Below are 13,961 nucleotides of genomic sequence, written 5' to 3'. Positions count from 1 at the left end.
TGGGGGCTGGCTGTATCCCCAGAGATCTGGGTCTTGTGGTCTCTAGTGGGACCCAAGCACTGATATGTTCAAAGAAGCCAACGATGTGATTTTAATGTACATTGGGGTTTGAGAACTTTCCAGGGCCCCAGAGGAAATCTAGTTCTTTTAATTCACAACTGGTGAAGTTGAAGGACTTTGACAGAGTTTTTTGTTTGTTTATTTTTGGCTGTGCTGGGTCTTTGTTGCATTTGGGTGTGCTTTTTCTAGTTGAGGCAAGCGGGAGCTACTCTTCATTGCAGTGCGCAGGCTTCTCATTGCACTGACTTCTCGTTGCAGAGTACAGGCTCTAGGCACGTGGCTCAGTAGTTGTGATGCACTAGCTTAGCTGCTCTGTGACATGTGGGATCTTCCTGGATCAGGGATTGAACTAGTGTCTCCTGCATTGGGAGGCAGATTCTTATCCACTGCGCCAACTTTCGTGGAATTTTTTTGAGGGCTTTATTTGAAGATATGTGAAGAGGCATTTTTTTGTATTACAGCTCAAAGGGATCTCATCCTGGTGGGCTGAGGAAAATTCTCTCACCTCTCACTGAGAATCCTCACCGAGAATTCCTGAGGGCAGAATTTTTGGCAACTGTTTTTGTTGGCTTGCTTATTTATTTGTTTCAGATGTGGGCATAGTGCAATATCATATTCCAGCACACACACAAAAAATACACAGACAAAAGAGAATCCATATCCAGTAACTGCATAGTCACAAGCAGAAAGGAGACACTGACCAACTATTGGCAGATGATGGATATATCAGAGATGAAACCAGTGACTGTACAGGATGAAGAGAAAGCAATAGCAAGTATACAATTTGTAACATTAATCCAGACTTTAAAAAGAAAAATAAAATCCTCCATGGAACACCTAACCAAGTAATTAAAATCGTTATAAAATCAACAAACCAGTCAGCCCTTGCAAAAAACTAATTGTAACAGTGGGAAAAAAATAGGAAAAAAAAATGAAAATGGAAGACATATTAACCCAAGAGTGAAAAACCGAGATTTGATTTTTTATTTAGAAGTATGACTAAAATAGTCTGGCTTGAGCGACCAACAAAAAAGAGAAAGAATATTATGAGGATATTAACTTGTTTTTAAAAGGCAATTATCATAATTTAAAAAGGCAATTATCATCATAGAAAAATCATATTTCTCTTGAATGTTATATACCAGTTCATGTAACTGTAACAGCTACAAACTGCTATGCAAATTAAATTAAACTGCTTGAAGATTCAAACTTTCAGAGAGTCTCGTCCTTGGCTCATAAGGGAGACCCAAATGTGGTCCAAACTTGGAGGTTCCAAGAGCCAGTGAGACCATGTCTGTGTGTGTTGTGCTCAGTTGTATCCAACTCTTCAACTCCATGGCTGCTGTCCATGGGATTTCCCAGGCAAGAGTACTGGAGTGGGTTACCATTTCCTTCTCCAGGGAATCTTCCCGACCTAGGGGCTGAACCTGCATCTCCTGTGACTCCTACATTGGCAGGTGGGCTCTTGACCACCACCCACCTGGGAAGCGAGACCATACCTACGGGACCAATGCTACTATTGCTGCTATTCCCGCAACCTGCCACAAGAGAGTGCCATTGAGCACTATGCCCTTCCAGTCTGATGAAAGTGAAGTCGCTCAGTCGTGTCCGACTCTTTGTGACTCCATGGACTGTAGCCTTCTACACTCCTCCATCCATGCGATTTCCCAGGCAAGAGTACTGGAGTGGGTTGCCATTTCCTGATGGCTACTGGTCTAATCGCCCCTAGTGTATCCCATCACTTTATGGCAAATAGATGGGGAAACAGTGGAAACAATGACAGACTGTATTTTGGGGGGCTCCAAAATCACTACATATGGTGATTGCAGCCATGAAATTAAAAACGCTTACTCCTTGGAAGAAAAGCTATGAGCAACCTAGAAAGCATATTAAAAAGCAGAGACATTACTTTGCCAACCGAGATCTGTCTAGTCAAAGCTATTGGAGAAGGAACTGGCAACCCACTCCTGTACCCTTACCTGGAGAATCCCATGGACAGAGGAGCCTGGTGGGCGACAATCCACAGGGTCGCAAAGAGTCGGACACGACTGAGCCACTAACACACACACACACACACACACAGTCAAAGCTACGGTTTTTCCATTTGTCCTGTATGGATGTGAGAGTTGGACTATAAAGAAAGCTGAGCACCAAAGAATTGATGTTTTTGAACTGTGGTGTTGGAGAAGACTCTTAAGACTGCAAGGAGATCAAACCAATCAATCCTAAAGGAAATCAGTCCTGAATATTCCCTGGAAGGACTGATGCTGAAGCTGAAACTCCAATATTTTGACCACCTAATGCAAAGAACTGACTTATTGGAAAAGACTCTGATGTTGGGAAAGATTGAAGGCAGGAGGAGAAGGGGATGACAGAGGATGAGATGGTTGGATGGCATCACTGACTCAATGGACATGAGTTTGAGCAAGCTCTGGGAGTTGGTGATGGACAGGGAAGCCTGATGTGCTGTAGTCCACAGGGTTGCAAAGAGTTGGACATGACTGAGCAGTTGAACTGAACTGAACTGGCCAGAGGGGCCTCTCTGAAGGAGGATGGCCCTGTGGACTCCATTCCCAAGATACTACTTTCCATCTGTGCTCTTCCCTGGATTCCCAAGGCCTCAGCTCCTTATACACAACCCTCCCTGACATTTACCCATTCTCTCCTAGCCTTTAAATGTTTGGCCAAAGATTCGAGAAGACCCATATGCAGGGTCTGAGTGTCCCTTTTCTGTGCAATTTTCCCTCTTTTTTTCCCCTCTGCTCCTCAAACTCTAGCTGCTTTAGCAGTTCTCAGCTCTGATGAATGTTAGACTTGTATGAGTGTTTCTCTTCTCCCAAGGATCACAGACCTACATTGCATGTTATGCCTGAGCAATAATTGCTCTATATATTTTGTTCAGCTTTATAGTTAATCACAGTAGGAGGGTTCGTCTGACACCTTTTATTCCATCGTGACTGGAGTCAGGAGTGTCATCTTCAAAAACTCTTCTCTGACACATCTACAGATAATCTCTCATCAGTTCAGTTCAGTTCAGTCACTCAGTCATGTCAGACTCTTTGCTAGAACCCACAACAGATTTCTGAACCTGGGGATTTGACAAAGGGATTGAGAATCTCCAGGGAATTTTACTTTGGAGGTCAGTGGGATTTGATTACAGAATTTACACAGGATTGGGGAAACAGACTCTTGGAGGGCACAAACAAAACCTTGTACATACTAGGACCCAGGAGAAAGGAGCAGTGACCCCACCAGAGACTGACCCAGACTTGTCTGTGAGTGTCCCAGAGTCTGGTGGAAGCGTGGGTTGGCAGTGGCCTGCTGCAGGGTCGGGAGCACCGAGTGAGGCACTATGTGTGTGGGACCTTTTGAAGGAGGTCGCTATTATCTTCATTACCCCCACCATAGTTTGGTCTCAGGTCAAACAACAGGGAGGAATACAGCCTCACCCATCAACAGAAAATTGGATTGAAGATTTACTGAGCATGGCCCCACCCATTTGAATCTCTCATAAAGATGGAGAATTTTACCCGCTGGTGAACATTTTACTGGTTTATGCAGGAGTCACCATTCAAACGTGTATGGGGGCTCAGTAAATAACATAAATGAGTGAAGAGGATTGGATGGGAATTTTATTGTATTGGAAATGTTCCTGGTCTCAAGAGCATTCAATATCCATCTCTATACAAGTGCTACTATACAGCAATATGCACCTGGTATTGCATTTCCAGCTGCAATATAACAAGTGGAATTCCCCAGCATAATAATGCATTCTTCTTTGAGATTCCCAGATGAGGTTTGTTTCCCTACATTGATCCAAGTATTCCAGATATCACCCTTGGTATACACTGACTAGAGACAAATAATATTAGGGCTTTGCCCTACTCTCTGTTGATTTGACCATAGTTGGGAAGCTATAGTCCACCCTAAGCAACACACTTTTAGGGGGTCATAGGTCACCCAGACCTCATCAAGAGGTTATTGGTTTAGGACCTTGCATGTGCTCCACTCTATCGTAGGTTAGTAAATAGAACTGGGGATATTTAGACTAGTTTCTTTCATCTTAGTCTTTGTTTTATGAACATTGTGAATATTGTGATCACAGTGTGATCACAATGTAATTATTGTGATCATTGTGATTATCATCAGTCTTTATTCAGTCAACAAAATATTTTGAATAATGACTGCTATGGTCAGAATGTTCATAAATGTTTAAAATCCATGTGTTGAATATCTAACCTTCAATATAATGGTGTTAGAAAGTGGGGCCTTTGGGCAGTGATTAGATCATGAGAATGGAACCCTCGTGAATGGGATTAGTAACCTTGTAAAAGAGGACCCACGGAGCTCCCTAGTCCTTCCCACCGTGTGAGGTTGCAATGAGAAGTCTGTGACTCAGAAGAGGGCCCCCGCATGACCTCATTGGTACCCTGCTCTCAGACTTCCAGAACTTCACAACTGTGAACAATACTTGTCTGCTGTTTTTTAAGACACCTGGTCTGTGGTTTTTGTTATAGTAGCACAAACTGATGAAGATAATGACTATTCTCTTTCTTGCTGTTTGTATGTTAACCTTGAAATTTTTTTAAAATTTATTTTTGGCTGTGCTGGGTCTGTGTTGCTACTCAGGATTTTCTAAGTTGCAGGAGTCTCTAGCTGTGGTGTGCAGGTTTCTCACTGCAATGGCTTCCATTGATCTGGAGTTCCAGGGTGCCCAGGCTCAGTAGTTGTAGCTCCCAGGCCCAATAGTTGTGGCCCATGGGCTTTGTTGCTCTGCAGCACTTGGCATCTTCCCGGATCAGGGATCAAACCTGTGTCTCCTGCATTGACTGGCAGATTCTTTACCACTGAGCCACCAGGGAAGCCCCTATATTAACTTTGAATGATATTATTTATGAGGGTTCTTTCTCAGTTATTTCTCATGAGAACTGCAACCTCTCAGACTCATTTTGTTTATATTCTCATCTTTGGGCTCTTGTTTTGTTGAATTAAATTCTTATTGATGTAAAAGCGATTGTGAAGAGCTTTCTTCAGTTCTTTGTGGCATTGTCACTGGGGCTAACTGATCCACCGAGCAGAGGGGACACAGTTCCTAGGACCCAATATACTTTTAGGAGCACAGAAAAATGTTTTAATCTGCATTTCTTTTAAAATCAGAAAAAAAAATATTGAATATATACTATTGAATTCACCTTGGACTTTAATAGTCTTTACACCAATATGGTCAAAAAGTACACTTTTTAATATTTCTTTTATGGAGGCAGGGTCTTGCAGACGGAAAAGCTTCCAGAATTCATAAAAGTCATAATGTGACCCTGCTTATCATACCTAACAAAGTCAACATTCATTCCTTAATATTGTTTATTACCTTGTTCGTAATTGAATTTTCCCAGCTATATCATAATTTTTGTTTTATAGCAGGCATTTGAACATAAGGTTCCGAATAAGTTTAACATTTAAATTTGGTGGTCACGACTCTTGAGTCTCTAATCTAGAAGGGTCCCTCTTCCCTTCCACCCCCCTGCCACTGACCCGCTGCAGACATCAGATTAATTGTCCTCACCAAGTTGGTTGTTCTCCTACCTGCTTTTGTCTATTTGTTTCTTTGTGGTGTCATTTATCTTCTTTCTCGTTTATTTCTTCTTACTACTAACTGGTTAATTTTTATTTTTATTGTGGCTGCTTGCGGTGGCTTCTCTTGTTGCAGGGCATGGACTCTGGAGTGCATGGGCCCCAGTAGTTTTGGTGCATGGGTTCTGTTGCCCTGTGCCTGTGAGATGTTGATTCCCTGACCAGGGATGGAACCTGAGTCTCCTGCATTGGAAGGTGAATTCTTACCACTGGACCACCAAGGAAGTCCTTCTATTTATGATACTTATAAAAGGAAGTTAGCTCTACAGGCTTAATAAATTCATGTGCAATTTCTGTGGCCAAAGTACTTTAGATAGCTGCAGTATGCTTCACGTCACATCACAACAAAGCTCCCAGCGTCTGTTGTTGCTGTTTCATGGTGCTAAGATTAATCATTGTATTCAGATAGTGATAATGATTTAATGCATTAGTAACTGTTGCCTGAAATTTCTTTTTTTTCATTAAGCTTTGAAAAGGGTGATTTTTCTGCTTTGTTCACTCTGGTCACAGCAGATTTTCTCATGCTGTAGAACAATCTTGCTCTTATGGTTTATATAAAGAAGATAGGATAAACACTTATGTTTTCCTTTGAATTGAACGAAAATGACAGTTTTCATATTAAATTGTTGGTATGGTAGTCGCTTTCATTGCTGTTCAGTGGATTGTTCCTCTTTTCCTTTATGTCTGCTGAAAATCTCAGAAGCAGTAACAATCTGATAGCAATGAGTGTGATCCTTTCAATATTAGTTTTCACTAAAAGGGATCAGGATTTCTTAAAAGAAGGACTGAGTCCAGATCTGGAGCAGAAAATATACAAGATGATGCTGGCATATTTTTCATGCCCAAAAGCTAAGAAGTTAAAGAGTAATTGCTTGGGAAAATTGAATCACACTAGGAATAACATTGGCGCTAGTAGTAAAGAATCCACATGCCAATGCAGGAGATGCAAGAGATCCAGGTTCAATCCCTGGGTCAGGAAGATCCCCTGGAGAAGGAAATGGCAACCCACTCTGGTGTTCTTGCCTGGAAAATTCCATAGACAGAGGAACCTGGCGGGCTACTGTCCATGGGCCTCAAAGAATCAGACACAACTGAGCATACACATACAGAGCAATAACAATGTCAAGTTATCATCAAATATTAAATGATGTCAAATATCCAGTCAGTATCCAACTTTTTTGTGTCTTCTTATTTTAGCATTTTATTTGCATAAAGAGTCCAGTAAGATTGAAGATTCAAGATATTTTGTTGGTTGCTCTATCCTCTAAATCTTACTTAATCTCTAGGTTCCTTTTCCATCATTTTTTGTTACTATCTAATAGTTGGAGAAATTAAGTCATTTGTCTTATCAACTTTCCTATCAAGTCTGCAATACATACTAAAGTATATATTTTATGATGTCTGAAATTCACTTCATATAAATTGAGGCTGAGGTTGTGATGGTAAGGTATGTGGATGAAACAAGATTGTCCATGTGTGGGGAGTTTGCTGAAGTTATCTGATGGATATATGTGGGCTCATTGAAGTCTTCTTTCTACTTTTATTTTACATTTTCCATAATAAAAATAAATAAAATGTTCATCTGACTTTATAAAAAGGGGGGGAGGTAATAGCTTGAGTCAAAAGACATAGACATCCATTTGTAGGGATTCTTATTGGCCAAAAATAGGACAACATGAACATCAAAAAAGGATAATGAAAGCAGCTGATTAAAACAAGTTGACTATGTGAAATTTATGAGTCCAGTACTGAGAGGGAGAGAATGAGATAGACAAATAGAAATACACATGCAATGTTTTAGACATTGTTAAATTTCCCTCCACAAGGTTGCACCCATTTTTTTAATCACTTTTAAAAATGTATGAGAGTATATATTTCCATACAGCCTCAACAAAAGGATATATTGTTGAATTTAGTAGGTGAGAAGTGGTGTTCCAGGGTAGCTTTAATTTACACTTATTATAAGATATGTTGAACAACTTTTTCACGTTTAAAGTCTATTTTCAATTATTTCCCTTAGAGCTCTGTGTCCATATTTAAAAAGTTTTTTTTCCATTGAATTGTTGGCCTATTCCTCAATTTCTAAGTGCTTGTTGTATATTGGAGAGAGTCTGTCTGTGATACAAACTGCAAAATTACTTTTCTACTTTCTCATTAGTCTTTTGACTTTACTTGTTGCCATTTTATTTTTATTTTATTTGTGCTTAGTTACTCTGTCATGTCTGACACTTTGCAACCCCATGGACTATAAATCTCCTCCAGGTTCCTCTGTCTATGAAATTTTTTCAGGCAAGAATGCTGGAGTGGGTTGCCATCTCCTCCTCCAGGAGATCTTCCAGACCCAGTGATAGAACCAATGTCTCTTGTATCTCCTGCCTTGGCAGGCGGGTTCTTTACCACTGCACCACCTGGGGGGCCCTTATTTTGTTTATTTGTGTGTTTATTTGGTTGCTCTGGGTCTTCGTTGTGGCATGTGGGCCTTCTCTAGTTGTGGCACCCTGGCTCTCTAGTTGCAGCACGCAGGCTTAGTTGCCTCATGGCATGTAGGATCTTAGTTCTCCAACTAGGAAAGCTAAGTGTTTGCTGAATTGGAAAGTGGATTCCACCAGGGAAGCCCCACTTGTTGCCGTTTTAAAAATCACTGTACCGATGTATGATTGACATACACAGAGTTACACATATTTTGCTGAGTTTGAAGATAAGAATATACCAATGAAACCATCACATAATCATTGCCACAGGTGTATCTATCACCTCCAAAAGTTGCCTCTTGTTTTCTTTAGTATCTATCTATTTATCTTTTCACTGAACACTTAGCATAAGATCTACACTCTAAGCAAATTTTTAAGTACACAATACAGTATTGTCAGTTATAGGCACCTTGCTTTAGGACTTAATATAAAATAGTTTTACTCTGTTCCTAGGAGTAATGCTGATTTAGATTTTTTATATGAGTGAGATCAGGTATTTGTTCTTCTGTGATTGACTTAGACTGATATCTCCTAGGTTCATTGATATTTTCACAAATGACAAAATTTCCTTCTTTTTTAAGGTTGCATGTATGCAAATTGCCCACATTTTCTTTATCTCTTCATTCACTGATGGACTTTTAAGTTAATTCTATGTCTTGGTTGTTGTCAATAATGCTGCAAAGAACACAGGAATGCAGATACCTTTTTGAGGTCCTGGTCTACATTCCTTTGGCTATAAATGCAGAAGTGAGGTTTCTGGATTATACAATAGTTCTATTTTTAATTAATTAATTTGTTTTGACTGTGCTGCGCAGCTTGCAGGATCTTAGTTCCCTGACCAGGGATTGAACCTGGGCCCTTGGCAGTGAAAGCACAGAGTCCTAACCACTGGATTGCCAGGAAGTTCCTTATTTTTAATTTATATATAACTTATTGATATTTTTAATCAAAAGGTGTTGAATTTTGTCAGTTTTTTTTTTTTTTTTTTGCATCTATGGAGTTGATCACAAAATTTTTACCCTTCATTCTGTTAACCTGGTGTATCACATTGATTGATTTTCACCTGTTGAACCTTCCTTGCATCACATGGATATTCCCTTCTTGGTCATGATGTATATATCCTTAGTTAAAATTAATAAGTTAATTTTCACTTATGTCTCTTAGTCCTCTGAGGGTCATTATTGTCTAGTACATTATGGAGACAGCATTTGTGGCAGTATTAAATATAATTCAAAAGATAAATCACTGTGTTGTCTGTTTCTTATTGTTAAATTCTGAAAAACTCCTGGGCTGTTAAACAGTTAGGTCCAGAGTGAAATTTTCCATCACCGTTGTTGAACACAAAGCTGTTTCGCATCTGTCAAACAGGGAAGTCCTTTATCTGTCCCACATTCAGGAGGATTACACCAAGAGTGAATGCTCTCTACCCTTCATTCACTGTTGACTGCATCTGTCCCCTTAGCTTTGCTGAGTCCATCCCTGTGGAAACTGCCTTGTACACGTGGAACTTACAACTCACCTGTTTTCCCAGCTGCTTCAAATTTTTGCATGGCACACATGGCCTACTCTGCTACTACCTGTGAACAGAAAGTACACATGCATATATGTTTGCAGAGACACAGGCTCTTTTCAGGATACTCACGAAACTAGATGCAGGGGCTGACTCTAGAGAGAGGAGCTGGGCATCTGGGAACTTTTGTGAAATTTCCATCATGCATTCCTTTCCCTGCTGCATAGAAATAAATACATTGAAATGGAAGAAAGAAAAGAGAAAAAGATGGAGAATTACATGATGGGACAATCTGAAATCAATAGTGACTTAATGGGTGAAAACAGTCCATGCGGATGACTGTACCTTTTACAGCATCTCAAAGGTCTAAAGGATCACTAAGTATTGATCTCTATATTAAACAAAACATTTAAAAATTGAAGACCCCCCCAAAAAATTGGAGACCCCTATTTTGACCCTGTGCTACTCTGTGTTTATCAGATGGCATGAGTGTTGTCACGTTTACTTATTCACTCAACCAACATAAATCCATTGTTGTTTCCTATGTTCCCTGCACTGGGCTGGATGTTTAGGACAGACAAAAGAGAGAATAAAATTTTTAATAAAACAATCTTTATCCTCAAATAGCTTGTAAGATGGGGTAACCCTGAGCAAGCAGAGGCTTCATGGAGACTGGGGATGGAGCAGTACGTTCTCCCAAAGCCCCAGCCGCCTCCCCTCTGGGTCCCTGCACACCCTCCTCGGCATCCCTAGAGCTCTCCTCCCCACAGCCGGCCTCTTACTGTTTTCCTGTCTCACTCTTCTCACTTCTCAGTTGAGAAGCTGTTTCTTGGGAGCAGCCTTCCTCACCTCCAAAGTCCAGGGGGACATCTTTGCACGCTCTGCCTGGGGTACCTGCTCACTCCTATCACAGAACATGACGCTGCCAGGAACACAGCTGGTTGGTGGTTTATTGTGTTAGACCCTGAGCTCTGCTCATTGCTTAATGTCATGACCTGGCACAGCTTCTGACCCTTAACATTAACACAGCGAAGGTTATCAATGGTGGTTATTCAGCTTGGACAAGAGAAATCTTGCAGGACAGAGGGTTCATGTAAGCTCACCCTAAGCTTGTGAAGGCCTTTCACGGGCTTTGCAACAGAGGGTAGAGTCAAAGTGGTGGATGGACATTCAAAAAGGCAGAGTTTGACTTTGTATCCAGAATGCTCTCATAATCAGAACTAACCAAATATATTGTAGGATATATGAGAGAAGACGACTTTCATCACAGGCACTTTTAAAAATTGTTATTTTTTATGTTTGGCTGTGATAGGTCTTTGTGGCTGCCCGGGCTTTTCTCTAGCTGCAGTGCCCGCTTCAGAGGCTTCTCTTGTGGAGCACGGGCTGTAGCACAAGGGCCTCAGGCGTCGCAGCAAATGGGCTCAGTTGCTCCTTGGCACGGATCTTCCTGGACCAGGGATCGAACCTGTGTCTGCTTCACTGGCAGGTTGATTCTTTACCACTGATCCACAAGGGAAGCCCCCATCACAGGTATTTTTAAAGTAAAGCCAAGAAGTGGATGGTGCCAAGGGTGATTTCAGTGTTTGCTAACATCAGAAATACAGATATGGTTGATCAGTTAAATCTACTGGAAAGTTCATGGCAGTTTTTTGTTTTTTCATTTTTGTTTTAAAATACAAAAGTAATACATGTCCATACTGAAAAGTCTGAAAATCATATAACATTAGAAAGAGAAAAATAACAACAGTTGATAATTTGCTTAACAAGGATAAACTCTGAAATTTTGGTTGATTTTTTTCCCCTATCTTTGTGTGTTTATAGTCAAGAATGAAATGTAATAACAAGTTTAAAATTATCTTGATTTTTTTCTTTCAACATTATATATTTCTCTTATGTCATTACTTTTAGTTACTATTTTCAGTTTTAGTGACTATTACAAAGAACTGTATGCTTGACCCCACCATCCTATTTTTGAATTCTTGGTTAATATCTAATTTTTCCCTAATATAAATAGTGCAAAGATAAACAGAATATGCAGATTTATAATATTTTAAATGAAAGTCATGTAAGTAATACTTTAAAAATGTTGTAGTCGTAATTAGGCAATACAAGGCTTAAAGAAATTATTTTTGAACATTCTTTCTCAAATGTGTTCTGTAGATTTTGTTGATAAATTTTTGTTAAATTGAAAGGTGACTCTCTCTGACTTTCTCTGATAATTACATGATGAAGAAAATGGAAAAAATCCAAGAAATTCTTTGCCTTGAAGTGCAGGGCAGTAATAGCACCTTCTTGTGTCCAAATAGATTATAAAAATAAATAAAAATAAAAACCTATCTTTGTAACGATCGTATATCTCCCTCTAGTGGCCAAAGTCGTTAAATGCCGTTTCTCCAAACACTAGAGCTGAAGTTTAATTTATAGAATCATGAAATGAAGTAGGAGGAATACTAGCGAGTGCATAGTTCAGTTTCCTCATTTACAAAGGAGCAATCACAAGAGGGAAGTGACTTGAGCAAGGCTTTACAGACGTTAGGAACGGAGCCGAGAATAGAAGTCTGGTTTCTAGATATTGTGACTGATGCTGCCTGCTGGCCCCGCCCTACTCCAGATGCTGCAACTCTGTCTCATTTCCTTCTCCTGGTGTGTGTGTGTGTGTGTGTGTGTGTGTGTGTGTGTGTGTGTGTAGAAAGGAGGGTAGGCGTTAGAGTCCTTCCTTGTGCCCACTTCCTTCTCCTGGGGTGTGTGTGTGTGTGTGTGTGTGTGTGTGTGTGTGTGTGTGTGTGTGTGTGTGTGTGTGTGTGTGTGTGGAGAAAGGAGGGTAGGCGTTAGAGTCCTTCCTTGTGCCCACCCCCGACCTCCCTCAACTCAAGTTTCTTCTCCTGATATTGTATAGAGACTGTCATACAATCTGAAGACCAGTTTCTTCTCCTGATATTGTATAGAGACTGTCATACAATCTGAAGACCAGTGTTGCCACAGAGTCTTAGGTCCTTCCCGTGGAAAATGACCTTAGCACCAGCCCCAACCCCTCCCGTCACCCCAAGAGGAAATCTCAGCAGGGCTCTTGATGCCTCTTTCTCACGTGGAGTGTGGGGACTCCTGAGAAGCAGGGTCTTACAAAATGAGTCCTGCATTCATTTCTCATTGTTGTTGTTCAGTCGATCAGTCGGTTTCGACTCTGCAACCCCATGAATGGCAGCACGCCAGGCTTCCCTGTCCTTCACTGTCTCCTTGAGTTTGCTCAAACTCATGTCCATTGAATTGGTGATGACAGCCAACCATCTCATCCTCTGTCTCCCCCCTCTCCTCTTGACCTCAATCTTTCCCTGCATCTGGGTCTTTTCCATACCTTTTTAAAATTTAAAAAAAAAAAAAATGGTTGCACTGGGTCTTCATGGCAGCCAGCAGTCTCAGTTGCCCTGCAGCTTGTGGGATCTTAGTTCCCTGACCAGGAATGGAACCCACATCCCCTGCACGGGAAGGTGGATTCCTAACCACAGGACCACCATTGAAGTTCCATCTTAATACCTTTAAACTTTGAAAACCTCATGTAACTTCCGGCAAGATAAGATTCTATAGGACCAGGGTCCCACTTCAATAATCTTATTCTTCACAAAGATCACTTCTATTGGGTATTAATAAGTCATAATGGGAGACTTTCCCAGGCCACAGTTTCCCTGGGATCAGCAGGACTGAGGTTCATTATGGAAGATTAGGGACTCAGGTTCCTACCCTTAGTTCCAGGTGGACCCTTTGCCTGATCATAAGCACACTCTGCATTTAGTGAGGCTTTCATATATGCAAGCTCACTGGGCCAAGGAACAAAGAAAGAGACTCGATGAGAGATTCTACACACACCAACATTTAAAGAGAGGGAATATAAATGTATTTAGTAAAAGAAAGACCCATCAGAGAGGAAGGAGGAGAGTTAAGAGAGAAGAGAATTACACAAAGAAAAAGGGAAGCATTGTAACATGAACAAGTGTTTGATGCTGCAGGTGGAGCAGGTATGAGAAGGGTTAAAAGGCTAGAGTTGGCGGTTGCATGGCCATTGAGGATTTGCCATGGAGCTTTTGCAGTTTCAGTGAAGCGGCAAGGGCGGCAGTCAGTAGTGGATTGAGGAATGAGAGGATGCTGAGGAAGTGGAGGCAGGGAGTGCAGGCAACTCTTTCAAAGCATTGCTCTTTTTTTTTTTTTTTTTTTTTTCAGTATAGGTGGCATAGTGGTAAAGAATTCACCTGCCAAAGCATGAGCTGTAGGGGATGTGGGTTCAGTCCCTGGGTTGG

This window comes from Muntiacus reevesi, chromosome 3 (assembly GCF_963930625.1).
Source record: "Muntiacus reevesi chromosome 3, mMunRee1.1, whole genome shotgun sequence".
Lineage (NCBI taxonomy): Eukaryota > Metazoa > Chordata > Mammalia > Artiodactyla > Cervidae > Muntiacus > Muntiacus reevesi.
The sequence above is the reverse complement of the archived record's forward strand: the minus strand, read 5'-3'. Positions refer to the sequence as shown.